Raw genomic sequence first — 18,039 nt, 5'->3', positions numbered from 1 at the left:
TTTTAAAAAGAAAAGAATCAAATTTAAGACATGCATGGTTTATAGAATGAAGTTCTAAGTTTGGTTTGAGAATTTATCATGATTTTGAGTAATTGGTTTAAAATTGAGAGTTGTTTCATGTTATACAAGGTTTTCTCATGATTTTATACCAATCATGTTGCAAGTTTGAACTTCAAACATAATTTTGAAAATTTCAGAATTTGAGCAGTTTGCTTGAGTGATGGAAGTGTCGCTCGAGCGTACATTTCAAGCTCCTAATAGTTTTGCAGACAATTGCCTAGTGGCTCGAGTGACCAAAATGTGCGCTTGAGCAAACCCCCTTTTATTCAGTACTTGGCTCAAGCGACTATCGAGCGACCGTCGAGCGTGAAAATCGAGCATCCAGTATTTTTGTAGTCTTTACAAATGGCTCGAGCAACACAGTGTGTGCTCAGCGAACCTTTTTGTATATTGATGGACCGCTCGAGCGAACACGCTATTTTCAGCAACTTTCAAAAAGCTTTCATAAGTGCATCATTACATCCTTATGCTTAGTAGAGCATTCTTAGACATTGATTAAGACATCAATAATAAGGAATTGACATAGAAACACACAAGAAGAGAATTGAATTGAGATAAAACGTTAAATCGAAATAGAAACTCAATGTGTTTTTGCTATGTATTTTGTATAGGTGGACGTCAAAGGCCTAGCATTGATTTAACCCATTGTGAGTAATAACTTTATAAAGATATGTTTAACCTATATTTACTTTCGAAATTGTTATATAATTGGTTTATTGGAATGTTGTTTTCCTTTAATAAATGAAGTTCTTCTTTGAATTGCGTTCATAGCATCCAATAGTGAGGCCCTTGCTTGGGAAAAACAATACCATGGCCCATTGTTTAATTGGCCCTTGCTTGAGGGAAATAATACCATGGCCCATTGGCCTTCGCCCGGGGAAAATAGTATTGTGGCCCATTGGATAATTGAAACATAGAGATCTTTGATGTTAGACTTTCGTGGTCACATTGACTATGAAACATTGATTGACCTCACGGTCCCATTGATCGACCTTTGTGGTCCTATTGATATTGAAATATTGTTAATCTATTGGATGTATCAAGTGAAACGACTATTGCTATTGTGCTATTATTGGACCATTGTGAATGGAATTGAAATGGGAATTGTATTGAAATATTATCCAACTTCATTCATTTAACTCCTTTATTATGTTATTACTCATTGGGCCCTAGCTCACTATTTATATATATATATATATATATATGTAGGTGAGTAAATTGAGCATCAAGGATAAAGAAAGCACCGGAGTCTACCTCTATGTCAGCTATTCTGAAAAGCTCTCCGGTTAGAGTAAGCTTGGGCTCAAGTGGAGCCAAGCAAGTCAAAACCCCTATTATGATACCCTTGTTATTTTGTACTATTGTTTTGTTATTTGGGGGTTGTTTTGAATTTAAAACTATGGATGTTTGAATTCTGTATTAAATGTTAAAGGTTTATCGGGTTATGTGAATATACATATGCATGAATGGTTGCAGAGCTATAACATGAGGTTTTTATGTATGCACAACACAATGGTTCATCTTTATGTTTCATAATGCTTCCGCCAAGCCCCGTAAATGATATTAAGATTGATTTTGTTTATTGAGGCCATAGGTAATCTCAGGATTACTGGTCAGTCATGATGTTAAACCTATTAGAGCAGGTTTGGGTCATGACAGAGTGGTATCAGAGCACGAGTTATATCTCCTTCACTTGATCATTGAGCTATAGGGAGTCTAGAAAAGACTTAATGATTGTATTCTCGTGCATTTGAATATTATAGTGAGATAACTTCTGCATAATTGAATGTATGATTTTGTTTGTGAGTATATTGTATTTGTTATAATACAAAGTTTCATATAGAAAATGGTGAGAACAAAAGGTGATGAGCTAAAGGAATCTATATACTCAAGGTTGGACAAGTTAGAAATGATGACGCACGACATGGCCGAGAGCCTAAGACAACAACAACAAAAGTGGCAATAACAACAACCACCAACCCCACCACCAATGCCTGTGCCACCTCCAGTACCGGGGTGTCAGACTGGTGATTGTACTATTGCATTGATTAAGGATTTCAAAAGATGAAACCACCCTTGTTTCATGGGGGGATGGAACCACTTAAAGCTGAAGCCTGGGTACTTGGAGTAGAAAAACTGTTTGAGGTGTTTCCTTGTACTGAGACTCAGAAAGTCTTGTCAGCTACATTTACCTTAGAAGATGAAGCAAGGCGTTGGTGGATGTTAATGCGTAAAGAAAATAGGGATATCAACTAGGCTCGATTCCTAGAAATTTTCTACGAGAAGTACTTTCCACAATGTGTTAGAGATAGAAAATTGTCGGAGTTTGAACAATTAAAGCAAGGAAACAAGTTAGTTGCTGAGTGCGAGGCCCAATTTACAGAACTGTCCCGTTTTATGCCACACATGATAGGCATCGACTACAAAAAAACAAGGAAGTTTGAGGGAGGCCTACGTGATTCAATTCGGGAGAGAGATAATGTGCTCAAATTGCCAAAATATGTGGATGTACTAGATAGGGCATTGATGCCAGAAGCAAACATGGCCAATCGTAATAAAAAATTTGAATAGAGAGGCAAAAGACAGAATTTTAATAAGGGTACAACATCAACAAACAAGAAGTCAAAGTCTGGGACTCCCAGTAACTCGGGATCAAACCAAAGTGGCAGCTCAATACCTTCTTACGCCTTGTGCTGGAAGAAGCACCGAGGTGTTTGTTATCGTACTATAAGGGCTACTATCGTGTGGAAAAGGCGGGCATATGGCAAAAGATTGTACACAACTGAGTCTGGGTGGTAATCGAGGTGCTACTAGTTCTACCGGGTCTATTCCAACAGCAAAACTAGCCACAACATCGTCCACAACAAGAAATGATATGAGACAAAAAAAGGTTTTTGCTCTTGTACCAGGGGATACTCAGAACATAGAGGCAGTAGTGTTAGGTACAATTTTTGTTTGTGATCAACCTGCATATGTCTAAATTGATTTAGGGTCTATACATTCGTTTGTTTCTATGGTGTTTGCTGAAACTCTGAATAGACCTATGGAAACATTGAGATATATATTGTGTTGCGTCACCTACATTTGAATTATCACTTAGGAATGTTGTTTTGTATGCTGATTTAATACCTTTAGACATGAGATATTTTGATGTTATTTTGGGTATGGATTGGCTATCTAAATACCATGCAACCATTGATTATTCTTTAAAAATGAGTGATATTTCGACCTCCCGGACAAGATGGATTTTATTTTGAGAGAAAGGGTGTAATTCCACCACCATATCATATATCTACTATGAAAGCTTGAAAATCGATTAGTAAGGGTTGGCAAGGGTATTTATGTAGTGTAACAATCAAACAAACCATGGAAATAGTATACCAGTGGTGAGGGACTTTCCTAATGTACTTCCGGATGAGTTACCCGAACAATTAGTCGATAAGGAGATCGAATTTGCAATTGATGTAATGTTGGGTACATAACCAATATCTAAAACTCCCTACCATATGTCTACTACAGAAATGAAAGAATTGAAAATCCAGTTGTAGAAATTGCTTGACGAAGGGTTTATTTACCCGAGTACATCATCATGGGGTGCACCAGTTCTTTTTATGAAAGAAAAAGATGGTACTCTTCGTCTATGTATCGACTATCGGGAACTCAATAAGGTAACCATGAAGAATAAATATTCGTTTCCTCGTGTTGATGATTTATTTGATTAGTTGTAGGGGTTTAGATATTTTCAAAAATTGACTTAGATTGGGATCATTAGTTGAAGGTAAGCGCTGAAGCTATTGAAAAAAACTGCCTTCTAAACTAGGTACGGACACTATGAGTTTTTAGTCATGTCTTTCGGAGTCACAAATGCACCCGTAACATTCATGGATTTCATAAATAGAATTTTTAAACCCTTTTTAGATGAATTCATTGTTGTGTTTATTGATGACATTTTGATCTATTTGAAAAGTAGAAATGACCATGAACAACACTTGAGAATGACCCTTCCGACACTTAGAGAAAAATAATTGTATAGGAAATTCAAAAAGTGTGAATTTTGGTTAGATAAGATTGCATTTTTGGGACGTGTAATCGATAAAGATGGTATCTCTATTGACCCTCAAAGATAGAAGCAATTATTGGTTGGCCTACCACGACTAACGTGACTGAGGTCCGTAGTTTTATGGGATTGGCAGGTTATTTTCGAAGATTTGTTAAAGACTTCTCAACAATTATTGTAGAGTTGACCCAATTGACTCGAAAATGGGAACCGTTTGTGTGGACAGAATAGAGGGAATCAGCTTTTCAAGAACTGAAAACAAGATTGACCACAGCTCGAATCCTTACTGTACTTTCAGGTACCAAAGGATTTGTAATTTATATAAATGCATCTTATAAGGGTCTGGGTTGTGTTTTAATCCAGAATGGCACAGTGATTGCATATGCCTCTCGACAGTTGAGACTACATGAGAAGAATTTCCCAACACACGACTTAGAGCTTGTTGCAGTTGTGTTTGTATTGAAAATATGGCGACATTACTTGTATGGGACTAAATGTGAAGTGTACACAGATCATAAAAGCCTGAAGTACTTTTTCACGCAAAAGGAATTAAACATATGACAGAGGCGATAGCTTGAATTGATCAAAGACTATGAGCTACAAATTCATTACCACCTGGGCAAGGCCAATATCGTATTAGATGCACTTAGCAGAAAGAATGTGGGAGGTTTAGCCTGTTTGTTTACAAATCAGATAGAGCTTCTACAAGAATTTGAAAAGCTTGAAATAGAAGTGGTGCCTTTCGAACAAAATGCTTTGATAGCCGCAATGTCCGCACAACTGGAAATTATCGAAGAGATCGAACAAAAGCAAATGAATGATGAGTTTTTGAAGAAGATTTGTGATGAATTTAAAGCTAAACCTAAACCGGGATTCACAACTGAAGGCTCAGTATTGAAATTTTAGGGGAGACTTTGTGTTCCTAATGACACAGAACTAAAAAGAAGAATCCTAGAAGAAGCTCACAAGTCGATGTTTGCTATGCACTCGGGGAATACCAAAATGTATCAAGACTTGAAGTTAGTATATTGGTGGCCTAATATGAAAAGAGCGGTTGCCGAATTAAACTCCAAATACTTATAATGTCAACAAGCAAAAGCGGAGCATCAGAAACCGGCGGACTTGCTTCAGTCCCTCCCTATTCCGGAATGGAAATGTGAACACATAACCATGGACTTCATCGTCGGTTTACCTCCAACATCTAGAGGTACAAATGCTATTTGGGTTGTAGTTGCTAGGTTGACAAAGTCTGCTAATTTTCTTGATGTGAAAACCTCATTTAATGCTTATAGACTTGCCACTACTTACATTGATGAGATTATCCATTTACATGGGGTTCCAGTGTCTATTGTATCAGATAGGGATCCTAAATTTGTTTCTAGATTTTGGCATAGTCTACAGAGTGGAATGCGAATAGAGTTAAGGTTCAGCACAACTTTTCATCTGCAAATTGATGGACAGACAGAGGGAACTATTCAAACTTTAGAGGACATGCTTCGTATGTGTGTGTTGAAATTTCAAGGCAGTTGGGAAACGTATTTGCCATTAGTTGAATTTTATAATAACAGTTCCCATGCTAGCATCGGTATGGCGCCAAATGAAGCCCTGTATGGTAGAAAGTATAGATCTCCAGTTTGTTGAAATGAGGTTGGTGATAGGGCTATATATGGGATAGAACTTGTGCAGCAAATGGCTGAAAAGATAAAGATCATTCAATAACGGCTCAAAATTGCACAAAGCAGACAAAATAGTTATGTGGATCAGCAAAGAAGAGATTTCGAGTATGAAGTGGGAGATCATGTGTTTATCAAAGTACCACCGATGAAAAGGCAGACAAGGTTCGATAGAAAAGGGAAACTGACTCTCATTACGTTCCAAATCCTTGAAAAATTGGGTCTTGTTGCTTATCGGATTGCCTTACCACGGGGAATAGAAAAGATACACATTGTATTTCATGTATCTATGCTTCGAGGCAATCTTAGAGATTTGTTTCATGTAATTGATTGTCACCGAATTGCTCCAGATGAAGATATGATCTACAAAGAATGGTCGGTGTAGATTATTAACCGACATGTGAAATAGTTGAGAAATAGATCGATTTCGATGGTGAAGGTAGAATGGAGGGTTATAGCGATCTCGGGTTTACCCTTGTTGTATAGTGATCCAGACTTGTGTCTGTAGATGTTGGTAGTTGACTATTATCTTGTTTGCATCCTCTTTACTTCATATTTGAGTTATGGGATGTGTTGGGTGGGTTTGTTTCAAGTTGGTTGAGTTTAGAAACCAAAACTAGTTGCCCAGATCTTTGGCCTGTCCGCTCGAGCGTGGATGTTGGCGCTCGAGCGTGGAATACACCCATCCAGTATTTGTTGTGCAGTGTTGTACGCTCGAGCGTAGGGTTGGGAGCTCGAGCGGAGGTCTGGTTCTGCAAAAGTGCTGAGCGTGTGCATTCTGCGCTCGAGCGGGAGGTTGGCCGCTCGAGCGTAAGTCTGTGAGTGGCCGCTCAAGCGGGGTGTTTTACGCTCGAGCGGAGACCTGGGTTAAAGACCCGAAGTTGTGACTTTCCAAATCACTTTTTCACTTTCTCTTCTCTCTCTTACTTTTCCAAAATCACCATTGTTGAGCCTCTCACTCTAGATACTACCTTCTCTCTAGGTTTTGATCTAGTAGGAGTGATTTACTCACCTTTGGCCTTTACAAAAAAGTTATTGATCGTCGAGGGCTTCATTTTAATCTAAAAATCTCGGGTTTTGGAGCACGTTGAGTTTTGTCGTCTTCTCCTTTGGGACTCCGAATTTGAGGTAGGGATATCCTACTCCTCTCTATGGGTTTTGTCTTTAAATTTTGGTATTTTGAGATGTTGGGCTTGGTTTGGTAATTTTGTGAAAGATTGGGACTTTTGTGTAATTTTACAAAAGTTGGGGTTTTATTGATAACAAACCTAGATGCATGTTTGGCATAGAAGAATGGAATTGATGTTGAATCATTGATGAAAATGGGACCTAAGGGTTGAAATGGTAATTATGGAAAATAGCCTAATTACATTGTTTAATTAATTGAGATAATTAATTGTGAGAAATGAGGAATGAAATGTTGATTGAATATCCATTTGTGCATTTATTTTCTGTTTAGAAATAACCGCTTTGGGCTATCGGTGGAGGATAGTCGTGATTGTTGTAGACAATGCTTGATGATTAAGTAAACTGAAACTAATCAATGAAATGTGTCATGGAACTTGACGGTTGATAGAATACATTAATTATATGTATTGTGAGATTGTATATAGAACCTTTCTGTTTGTATACGTTATGTGTAGAGGAGGAGATAGGGGATGTACTCCGCGGTTTAGGGGAAGATAGGGGATGTACCTCTAAACCGGATAGGTATTGGGAGGAGATAGGGGATGAACTCCGTAGACAGAGCTCATATGCTTGTCTAGAGAAGTGAAGATAGAGCTCATATGCTTATCTTTGTGAAGTGTGGATACAGCTTGTATGCTTATCTGTGGATATTATTGATATACATATCTGTTGAGAATGTGGATATAGCTTTTATGCTTATCTGAATGTGAGATATAGTTTTTATACATATCTGTGGAAATGATAATAGAGCTAGCATGCTTATCTGTTGAAAAGGGAAAATGAAAAGTAAATGGGACTGGTAAGTCGTTGACATAAATATGTAATTTATGTGATTGTATCAGTGTTGACCAACTATCAATTGCTAATGTTTTAGTCATTGTCCATGGTTGGTTTAGTGTATTTCTACTGGGCTGTGGCTCACCCTATATGGGAACATCATTTTCAGGTACAGGAAGCATGCCACCTCCAAGGACATAGCTGGGAGGCTAGTGGCGGGCATAGTTTTGTTGTTTTACTTTTGATGTATTATATGTAACTTCAAGCCAAGGGCTTAATGTGTATCGAGTTAGTACTCTTTGTTGTAACCAAGTGTTAACTTGGAAAGCTGTAAGCCCGTAGGGCATTTTGTTTTGATGTTAACATGTAATACTTATGTAATGAGATGCTAATGAATGATAGAAGGTGGTTAGTTTATCTATCAACGCTTGTCTTATATTTTGGGTTTAATGTTATTATTTTGAGGGCGTTACAACTTGGTATCAGAGCGTACCGGGTTCGAATACTTTGGGTACGTGGGAAGTGATTAGTATCACAATGGGTTTGTCTCGCTTGATAGAGACTTAGATGTAATATCATATGCTATGTGCTTAATTGATAACATGCTTATGTGACTATGTGGGTATGGGATTTAATTTCTAGGATGTTGATTGGATCCTTGAGTTTTTGGGAGTCTTGTTGGAAAAGCACTTGATCAATGCTATTTCTAACCGGAACTCTAGTAACGTCTCGGGACTATCATTATCCGGAAATGAAATTCGTAAGTGCTTATGTGTTTGTGTGCTTATGTGGAGTGAATTATTGTTGTCCATGCATTAGGACGTGAGTGTCTAGTTTCGGCACATTTGTGAATGTGCTAACGTTCTGTGTTGCCTTTATTAGGATGTCAGGACGAGGAAGGGGTGCTCGGCGTGGTAGACCTGCGAGGCAGGAAGTACCGTTACCGGAGGAGGTTCCGGCAGTGCAGGAGGGAGTTGGTCAGGCCAATGTGGCCGAGCCAGTGGGTCAACAGGCTATGGGTGCCTTGGCCAGAGAGTTAGCAGGAGCTTTGGGTATTCTTAGGGCTGAGAATCAGGCAGTTGAGGCAGGGCCTTCCTTCTTGAAGAGGGAGTTCTTTCGGTGTAATCCGGACGAGTTTATCGGGGATCCTAAAGAGCCGCTTAAGGCAGATGAATGGCTCGAACAGACAACGAAGACGTTTGAGATGCTTGGCATCGAGGACGGAGCACTGAAAGTGACCTTGGCATCCTTCCAGCTGAAGGGAGATGCGGGTCAATGGTGGAAGTACGAGAAGGCTCGTGTTGGTGGGACTTGGGAGGCATTTGTGAATGCTTTTCAGGAGAGGTTTTTGTCTGTAGTGGCTAGAGAGAAGCTGAGGGATCAGTTTAGCCGGCTTAATCAGCAGGGCTTGTCAGTGGCCGAGTTTGAGGCTACTTTTACCAGTTTGTCCAGGTTTGCACCTGAACTGGTGGCGTCTGAGGAACGCCGTTGCTATGAGTTTGAGCGGAAGTTGAGGCAGGGCCTCAAGTTGAGAGTTGGTGGGTCTTATCTCCGAGAGTATAGACACCTGGTAGATGCTGCAGCTCATATGGAGCTTATGATGCAGGAGGAGGATGAGGGGCAGAGAGGCTCCAAGAGGAGCCAAGATAGTCAGAGTGATGGCAGGAGGCAGAGGGGTTCTAACCCTCAGCAGTCGCAAGGTGGTGTGGCTAGATCGACCTTCCCAGTGCCGAGTGTAGGCTCAGGGAGAGGTGGTCAGGGGGATTTTACCTGTTACAAGTGTGGCCAGCTGGGTCACAAGGTTTCTGTTTGCCCGCAGAGGGGTGGAGGTCAGAAAGCTGCTTCTTCTTCAGCTAGACCGCAGAGTCAGAGTTTGGGCAGGGGGCAGCTCTTGACTTGTTATCAGTGTGGACAACCTGGGCACATGAAGAGGTTTTGCCCACAGTTGTGTGCCACTTCGGGAGCGTCTGGTTCTAGGCAGACGCAGGGTTTTCAGCCAGCTCAGTCTGTGCAGGCCTCGAGGGCCAATCCGGGAGTTTCGTCATCCCAGTCTGTGCAGCAGTCTTTTGCTCCGAGAGGTGAGCAGGTAGACCAGGGGCCTACGGGGCGCGTGTATGCTGTTACCGCGCAGGATTTAGTACCAGCTCCATCAGTAGTGAGAGGTACTTTTCTGTTTTGCAACTCAGTTGCTAATGTGTTGATAGACACGGGTGCATCTCATTCTTTTGTATCTGCTGCATTTGCATCTGTTTTGGAATTGGAGTTAGCACAGTTAGCATCTCCTATTTGTGTGGTATCACCTTTGGGTGGTGAGTTGATTCTGAAACAGGGTGTTAGAGGATGTGATATAGAGGTCGCCGACTATAGGCTTCCTTTTCCGTTTGTTGTCATGCCCATGAAGGGTTTTGATGTTATTTTGGGTATGGACTGGCTATCGTCATACCGGGCTGTTATTGATTGCTACCGCCAGAGGGTTACATTGTGTACCTTGAGCGGGGAGTGGTTCCATTTCTTGGGAGACCGGGTTGGTAGTGTTTTGCCACCGGGGTATGATTCGCGAGGGCGAAGTGAGCTTAGTGGTTTACTTGCTAGCTTTGAGAGTAGCGAGTGTGTTGAGACTCGGATTGTGTTGCCGAGGGTGGTTTGTGAGTATTCGGATGTCTTTCCCGAAGATCTTGTTAGTTTGCCACCTCACCGAGAGATAGAGTTCTCTATTGATTTAGTGCCTGGTACGGCGCCGATTTCTATGGCACCTTACCGTTTTGCTCCAGCAGAGTTGGTTGAGTTGAAAGTTCAGCTCCAGGAATTGCTAGATAAGGGCTTTGTTCGCCCTAGCGTTTCACCGTGGGGAGCGCCGGCCCTCTTTGTTAAAAAGAAAGATGGTGCCTTGAGATTGTGTATTGACTATCGGAAGTTGAATCGGGCTACGGTTAAGAATAAGTACCCTATGCCCCGTATAGATGATTTGTTTGACCAGTTGAAAGGTTCCCGTTGTTTCTCTAAAATAGACTTGAGATCGGGTTACCACCAGTTGAGGGTCAGGGAGGAGGATATTCCGAAAATGGCATTCCGTACGCGGTATGGCCATTATGAGTTTTTGGTGATGCCATTCGGGCTTACCAATGCACCGGCAGTCTTTATGGACTTGATGAACCGGATTTTCCGGGAGTTCTTAGACCGATTTGTGGTTGTCTTCGTGGACGACATTCTTATCTATTCGCCTACTGAGGAGGAGCACGAGGCACACTTGAGAGTGGTGCTTGAGTTACTTAGAGCCCATAGGCTGTATGCCAAGTTTGGGAAGTGTGAGTTCTGGCTGGGGGAAGTCAAATTCTTAGGCCACGTGGTATCCGGGGAAGGGGTGTCTGTGGATACATCCAAGGTTGAGGCAGTGCAGGATTGGGCACAGCCTAAGAGTGTGTTTGAGATCCGCAGTTTTCTGGGATTAGCTGGGTATTACCGTCGGTTTGTGAAAGATTTCTCCAGGTTAGCGTCACCGTTGACTAGACTGACTCGGAAGGGAGTCAAGTTTGTGTGGAGTGAGACTTGTGAAAAGTCGTTCCAAGAGTTGAAAGTTAGATTGACCACCGCTCCGGTGTTGATTATTCCGGAGAGAGGGTTGGGTTATGCGGTTTATTGTGATGCCTCACGAGAGGGTTTGGGTTGTGTGTTGATGCAAGAGGGGAAAGTGGTAGCTTATGGCTCACGTCAGTTGAAAATACACGAGAAGAATTACCCCACACACGACCTAGAATTAGCAGCTGTGATCTTTGCCTTGAAAATCTGGAGGCACTACCTTTATGGTGAGAGGTTCGAGGTATTCTCGGATCACAAGAGTTTGAAGTATCTGTTTACACAGAGAGACTTGAATTTGAGGCAGATGAGATGGATGGAGTTCATCGAGGATTATGATTTTGAGTTACATTATCATCCGGGAAAGGCCAATGTTGTGGCCGATGCCCTTAGTAGGAAAACCATTAGTGATGTAGCTTGTATAGCCATCCGGGAATGTGAGATGTTGGAAGCACTTGGCGAGTTTGATTTGCTACTGGGCGAATCTGTCGAGGCTGCGGCCTTGTTTTCTGTTGTTGCGCAGCCTACACTTGTGACTAGAGTGTTAGAGGCACAGAGAGGTGACCTTGAGGTAGAATTTCTCCGAGAGAAGATCTCCAGTGGGAAAGTTGAGAAGGGTTTGACGGTGTATCCCGACCTGAGTGTGAGATATCAAGACCGTTTGTTTGTACCGGAGTCTTGCCGAGAGGAAGTACTCCGAGAGTTTCACCATTCGCGCCTTGCGGTGCATCCGGGAGGTACTAAGATGAATCAGGATTTGAGCCGCCAGTTTTGGTGGCGGGGTATGAAAAGAGATGTGGCTGTTTTCGTATCGAAGTGCCTTACTTGCCAGCAAGTGAAGGCCGAGCATCAGAGGCCAGCGGGTTTGTTGCAACCCTTGCCTATTGCCGAGTGGAAGTGGGAGCATATCACTATGGACTTCGTTGTAGGTCTTCCGAGGACTCAACGGGGTAGTGATGCTATTTAGGTGGTTGTAGACCGGTTGACTAAGTCGGCGCACTTTATTCCTATGCGCGTGAGAGATTCGGTGGATCATCTTGCCGATTTGTATGTTCGGGACGTAGTGAGATTGCACGGGGTCCCAGTGACGATTGTCTCAGATAGAGACCCTCGTTTTACTGCTAGGTTGTGGCAGAGTTTGCAGAGTGCCTTGGGCACTAAGTTGACCTTTAGTACGGCTTATCATCCTCAGACTGACGGGCAGTCCGAGCGTACTATTCAGATCCTCGAGGATATGCTTCGGGGTTGTGTCCTGGACTTCAGTGGGACGTGGGAGAGGCACTTACCCTTGGTAGAGTTTGCCTACAACAACAGTTTTCAGTCTAGCATCGGTATGGCACCGTTTGAGGCCTTGTATGGCCGACCGTGTAGGTCTCCAGTTTGTTGGGCCGAGGTGGGTGATGCACCTTTGTGGGGTCCGGAGTTGGTTAGGGAGACGACGGAGAAAGTTGAGCTTATCCGTAGGAGGCTTGTTACAGCCCAGAGTCGACAAAAGAGTTATGCCGACCGTAGGAGGAGGCCTTTGGCGTTTGAGGTAGGTGATCATGTCTTTCTGAAAATATCACCTAGGCGAGGCCTGATGAGGTTTGGGAAGAGTGGGAAATTATCCCCTCGGTTTATTGGTCCTTTTGAGATCCTTGAGAGGATTGGCGAGGTTGCTTATCGGTTAGCCTTACCGCCGCAGTTGTCCGGGGTGCATGACGTGTTTCATGTGAGTATGCTTCGGAAGTATGAGCCAGATCCATCACATGTGCTGGATTGGAGCGATTTAGAGGTAGATGAGGATGCCTCGTATGAGGAGAGACCGGTTCGGGTCTTGGATAGGCGGGATCAGGTCCTGCGTGGCAAGACCATTCCTTTGGTGAAAGTCTTGTGGAAACATCACGGAGTGGAGGAAGCCACTTGGGAACGTGAGTTGGAAGTCCGTGAGAAATATCCGGACTTGTTTATTGATATGTAATCTTGTATTTGAATTTTACATTTTGTTGAACTTAAGAGCTTTTATATATGTCTTAAGTTGTGAAACATTGAGAATGTTTTGATTATTGGTAGTATGTTTTGGAACTTGCCTCATATGGAAGTTGAATGTAACATTATATCTGTTGAACATATTGTTGAAATTGGAAGGATAGTGCATAATGTTGATGCATGTTGAAAGTACATATGTTGTTTACATATTGTGATATGTCTCTTGTTTAAGGGATGGGATGACCGGTAATGGGTCGAATTGTTGAATGTTAAAATATAACATTGTTTAAAATGGAAGAAAACTTGTTTTGAAAACTGGTGCTTAATTTCGGGGACGAAATTCTTTAAGGGGGGGAGGTTATAGCGATCTCGGGTTTACCCTTGTTGTATAGTGATCCAGACTTGTGTCTGTAGATGTTGGTAGTTGACTATTATCTTGTTTGCATCCTCTTTACTTCATATTTGAGTTATGGGATGTGTTGGGTGGGTTTGTTTCAAGTTGGTTGAGTTTAGAAACCAAAACTAGTCGCCCAGATCTTTGGCCTGTCCGCTCGAGCGTGGATGTTGGCGCTCGAGCGTGGAATACACCCATCCAGTATTTGTTGTGCAGTGTTGTACGCTCGAGCGTAGGGTTGGGAGCTCGAGCGGAGGTCTGGTTCTGCAAAAGTGCTGAGCGAGTGCATTCTGCGCTCGAGCGGGAGGTTGGCCGCTCGAGCGTAAGTCTGTGAGTGGCCGCTCGAGCGGGGTGTTTTACGCTCGAGCGGAGACCTGGGTTAAAGACCCGAAGTTGTGACTTTCCAAATCACTTTTTCACTTTCTCTTCTCTCTCTTACTTTTCCAAAATCACCATTGTTGAGCCTCTCACTCTAGATACTACCTTCTCTCTAGGTTTTGATCTAGTAGGAGTGATTTACTCACCTTTGGCCTTTACAAAAAAGTTGTTGATCGTCGAGGGCTTCATTTTAATCTAAAAATCTCGGGTTTTGGAGCACGTTGAGTTTTGTCGTCTTCTCCTTTGGGACTCCGAATTTGAGGTAGGGATATCCTACTCCTCTCTATGGGTTTTGTCTTTAAATTTTGGTATTTTGAGATGTTGGGCTTGGTTTGGTAATTTTGTGAAAGATTGGGACTTTTGTGTAATTTTACAAAAGTTGGGGTTTTATTGATAACAAACCTAGATGCATGTTTGGCATAGAAGAATGGAATTGATGTTGAATCATTGATGAAAATGGGACCTAAGGGTTGAAATGGTAATTATGGAAAATAGCCTAATTACATTGTTTAATTAATTGAGATAATTAATTGTGAGAAATGAGGAATGAAATGTTGATTGAATATCCATTTGTGCATTTATTTTCTGTTTAGAAATAACCGCTTTGGGCTATCGGTGGAGGATAGTCGTGATTGTTGTAGACAATGCTTGATGATTAAGTAAACTGAAACTAATCAATGAAATGTGTCATGGAACTTGACGGTTGATAGAATACATTAATTATATGTATTGTGAGATTGTATATAGAACCTTTGTGTTTGTATACGTTATGTGTAGAGGAGGAGATAGGGGATGTACTCCGCGGTTTAGGGGAAGATAGGGGATGTACCTCTAAACCGGATAGGTATTGGGAGGAGATAGGGGATGAACTCCGTAGACAGAGCTCATATGCTTGTCTAGAGAAGTGAAGATAGAGCTCATATGCTTATCTTTGTGAAGTGTGGATACAGCTTGTATGCTTATCTGTGGATATTGTTGATATACATATCTGTTGAGAATGTGGATATAGCTTTTATGCTTATCTGAATGTGAGATATAGTTTTTATACATATCTGTGGAAATGATAATAGAGCTAGCATGCTTATCTGTTGAAAAGGGAAAATGAAAAGTAAATGGGACTGGTAAGTCGTTGACATAAATATGTAATTTATGTGATTGTATCAGTGTTGACCAACTATCAATTGCTAATGTTTTAGTCATTGTCCATGGTTGGTTTAGTGTATTTCTACTGGGCTGTGGCTCACCCTATATGGGAACATCATTTTCAGGTACAGGAAGCATGCCACCTCCAAGGACATAGCTGGGAGGCTAGTGGCGGGCATAGTTTTGTTGTTTTACTTTTGATGTATTATATGTAACTTCAAGCCAAGGGCTTAATGTGTATCGAGTTAGTACTCTTTGTTGTAACCAAGTGTTAACTTGGAAAGCTGTAAGCCCGTAGGGCATTTTGTTTTGATGTTAACATGTAATACTTATGTAATGAGATGCTAATGAATGATAGAAGGTGGTTAGTTTATCTATCAACGCTTGTCTTATATTTTGGGTTTAATGTGGGCACACGAGCAGCCATTGTTAAAATGTGTGGACGTGGTTACACCACAGCCTAGCCTTTGTTACAACCCTTTTTGATAAATCTAAGCCAGCAAGTCAAACCTCATTTGCAATATAACTCTCTCTCTCTCTTTCTTCTTTATTTCTCTCTTCCTCTATACATTCACTCTCCTTTCATCTTCAACCAAACTTTTGGGGCTTCTAGAGTGAGATTTGATCTCCGACCCATACACGGATATTATAAAGCTTGACAAGAGCTTCATTTTAATCTTGGTGAAAAGTCGTTTCGATCTCTGGCTTGGGAGTTAAATTATTGTGTTGTTGTTGCTAAAATTTTGCAAAAGAGCATGCTAGAGAATAATGTTTGTAAAATTGGTGAGTTTTCTCTAATATTTTCTTGTTAAACTTATTTCATTATACCAAATTGCATGAGGAAGTTTCAATTTGATAAAAAATCCAAAATATGAGAAACCCTAGAATTTGGCATATTTGTGAATTGGGAAAATTGTTGTCGTATTGTAAATTGAGAAAATTGTTGTTATATTATTGACCTTGGGAATTTGTTATTGAAATATTGAAATTTGAAAAGTTGTTGTTATGATATTTAAATTGGAAGATGAGTTGAGAAATCATGTCATTGAATAGAAATATTTAGTTGGGTTTTGATAATTACTCATGCAAGATTGTAGTTGAGTAATTGATGGAAGAATGAAAACCCGCCTTTGGACAAAGGTGAATGGAGCACGTTTTGTCAAGAATTGAACCCTTCATTGTTGCGTTGATTAAAAAGTAAAACATCATGGTTTTAATTGTATGTTTAGGGTGAATTCGGGTCATGTATAGTTGAGGTTGTGAATGGTTTAATTTGGCTTTATAGTCCATGGTGAAATATTGAAAACCCGCGCAATTAGGTGCCAAGGTTCTTCCGGTTAGCGATGGTTAAGGGCAAAGTGTAGCTTTATATAGTGCACTGGTTTAGGTGGTGCTTAACGATGACCACTGGCAAATACATAAACTTGACAGGATTCACCGGATCTTAGCTTTGTTAATGGAAGATGGTTGTTTAAGTAAAAACGTTTTGAGCATGTTATATATACATATATGGCATCATGATAATCTGTACTTGTTATGAAATACTTCTTACTAGACTATATGTTCACTCCATGTGGCTGAAATATTTTCAGGTATTGATGGTGTGCCCCAATTGTCACGACCCGAAACTGCCCCTAGTGGTTTGGATCAGTAATCATGAGATTACCTACGATCTCAGACAAAAATTCAAAACATAAATGAGTATATGGGGCCAGAAGCGGAAGTAGAATAATAAAATTGTCCAACGAGATGTGCATATATAGCATATCAGAAAACTTTAAGTTAATAACCCACATTCAAAATACATTCATACATTCATAATTATATATCCAAAAAGATATACATGAGTACACATTATTGTTATACAAAACCCAAAACTCTTATAAACATAACTTGGTCAAACATGACCAACAGAAACAAAAAAAATAAAAGCCTCATCCTTGACGCACTCCTTGGCTTTCATCACAAAACTTGGGTAATCTTCCTGCAACTCTAGGGCTGGACATCCCGTTGTTCACCTACACACATATATATAGATACATATATAACGGAGTGAGCTAAAACTCAATGAATAACATCAAAGTAAAGGGGTTTCATGAATGAGTTCCATTTCTTAAACATAATCATTTTAATATCAGATTCATTACATAGCAGAACGACCTCTAGTATAATACATGATAGAATGACCTCTGGTCCAACTTATAACAAATATGACAGATGTACAAAACAAAACAGATCATAGCTTGACAGAACGACCTTGGGTCCAATTGATCACAAATGTAATTGATCAATATAATGACCATTTGGTCAAACATATTTCAGATATTTTAAATTTATCAGATATGTAAAATGACCTTGGGTTCATCATAAACATTTATAGATCACCAATTACTTTTCCAAATAGCATATTGTTCAATTGAAAAGAAAGCTCATTCATATTCAAGAAATCACAAGTTCATAAAAGCTTACCACAATAGAACATTTAGAAAATAGATTAAATGAAAATATTTTTACTAAGGTATTACTCACAGCGATTAGATTGTTGTCACGTCTCCGTGGATCAACCTACACAATACGTAAACATATACACACATTGGAATATATTACATAATCAAATTATTCCTTTAAGTCCAATTCTAACTTAATAATTCATTCATCGGGCTTGATTCATGCCTAAGAATGTTCAGAAAGAAATGAGAATGATAATATGCACAGAATGCAACTTTCAAAAATATGCTAAAACAGGGTAGTTCGCTCGAACACACAATTGGTTCTCAAGTAGTCTGCATGGTCTGTAAAAGTGTAGGATGCTCAAAATCTAGGCTTGA

Source organism: Camellia sinensis, chromosome 6 (genome assembly GCF_055761805.1).
Source record: "Camellia sinensis isolate YWXY chromosome 6, ASM5576180v1, whole genome shotgun sequence".
NCBI lineage: Eukaryota > Viridiplantae > Streptophyta > Magnoliopsida > Ericales > Theaceae > Camellia > Camellia sinensis.
This window is presented reverse-complemented; position numbering follows the sequence as displayed.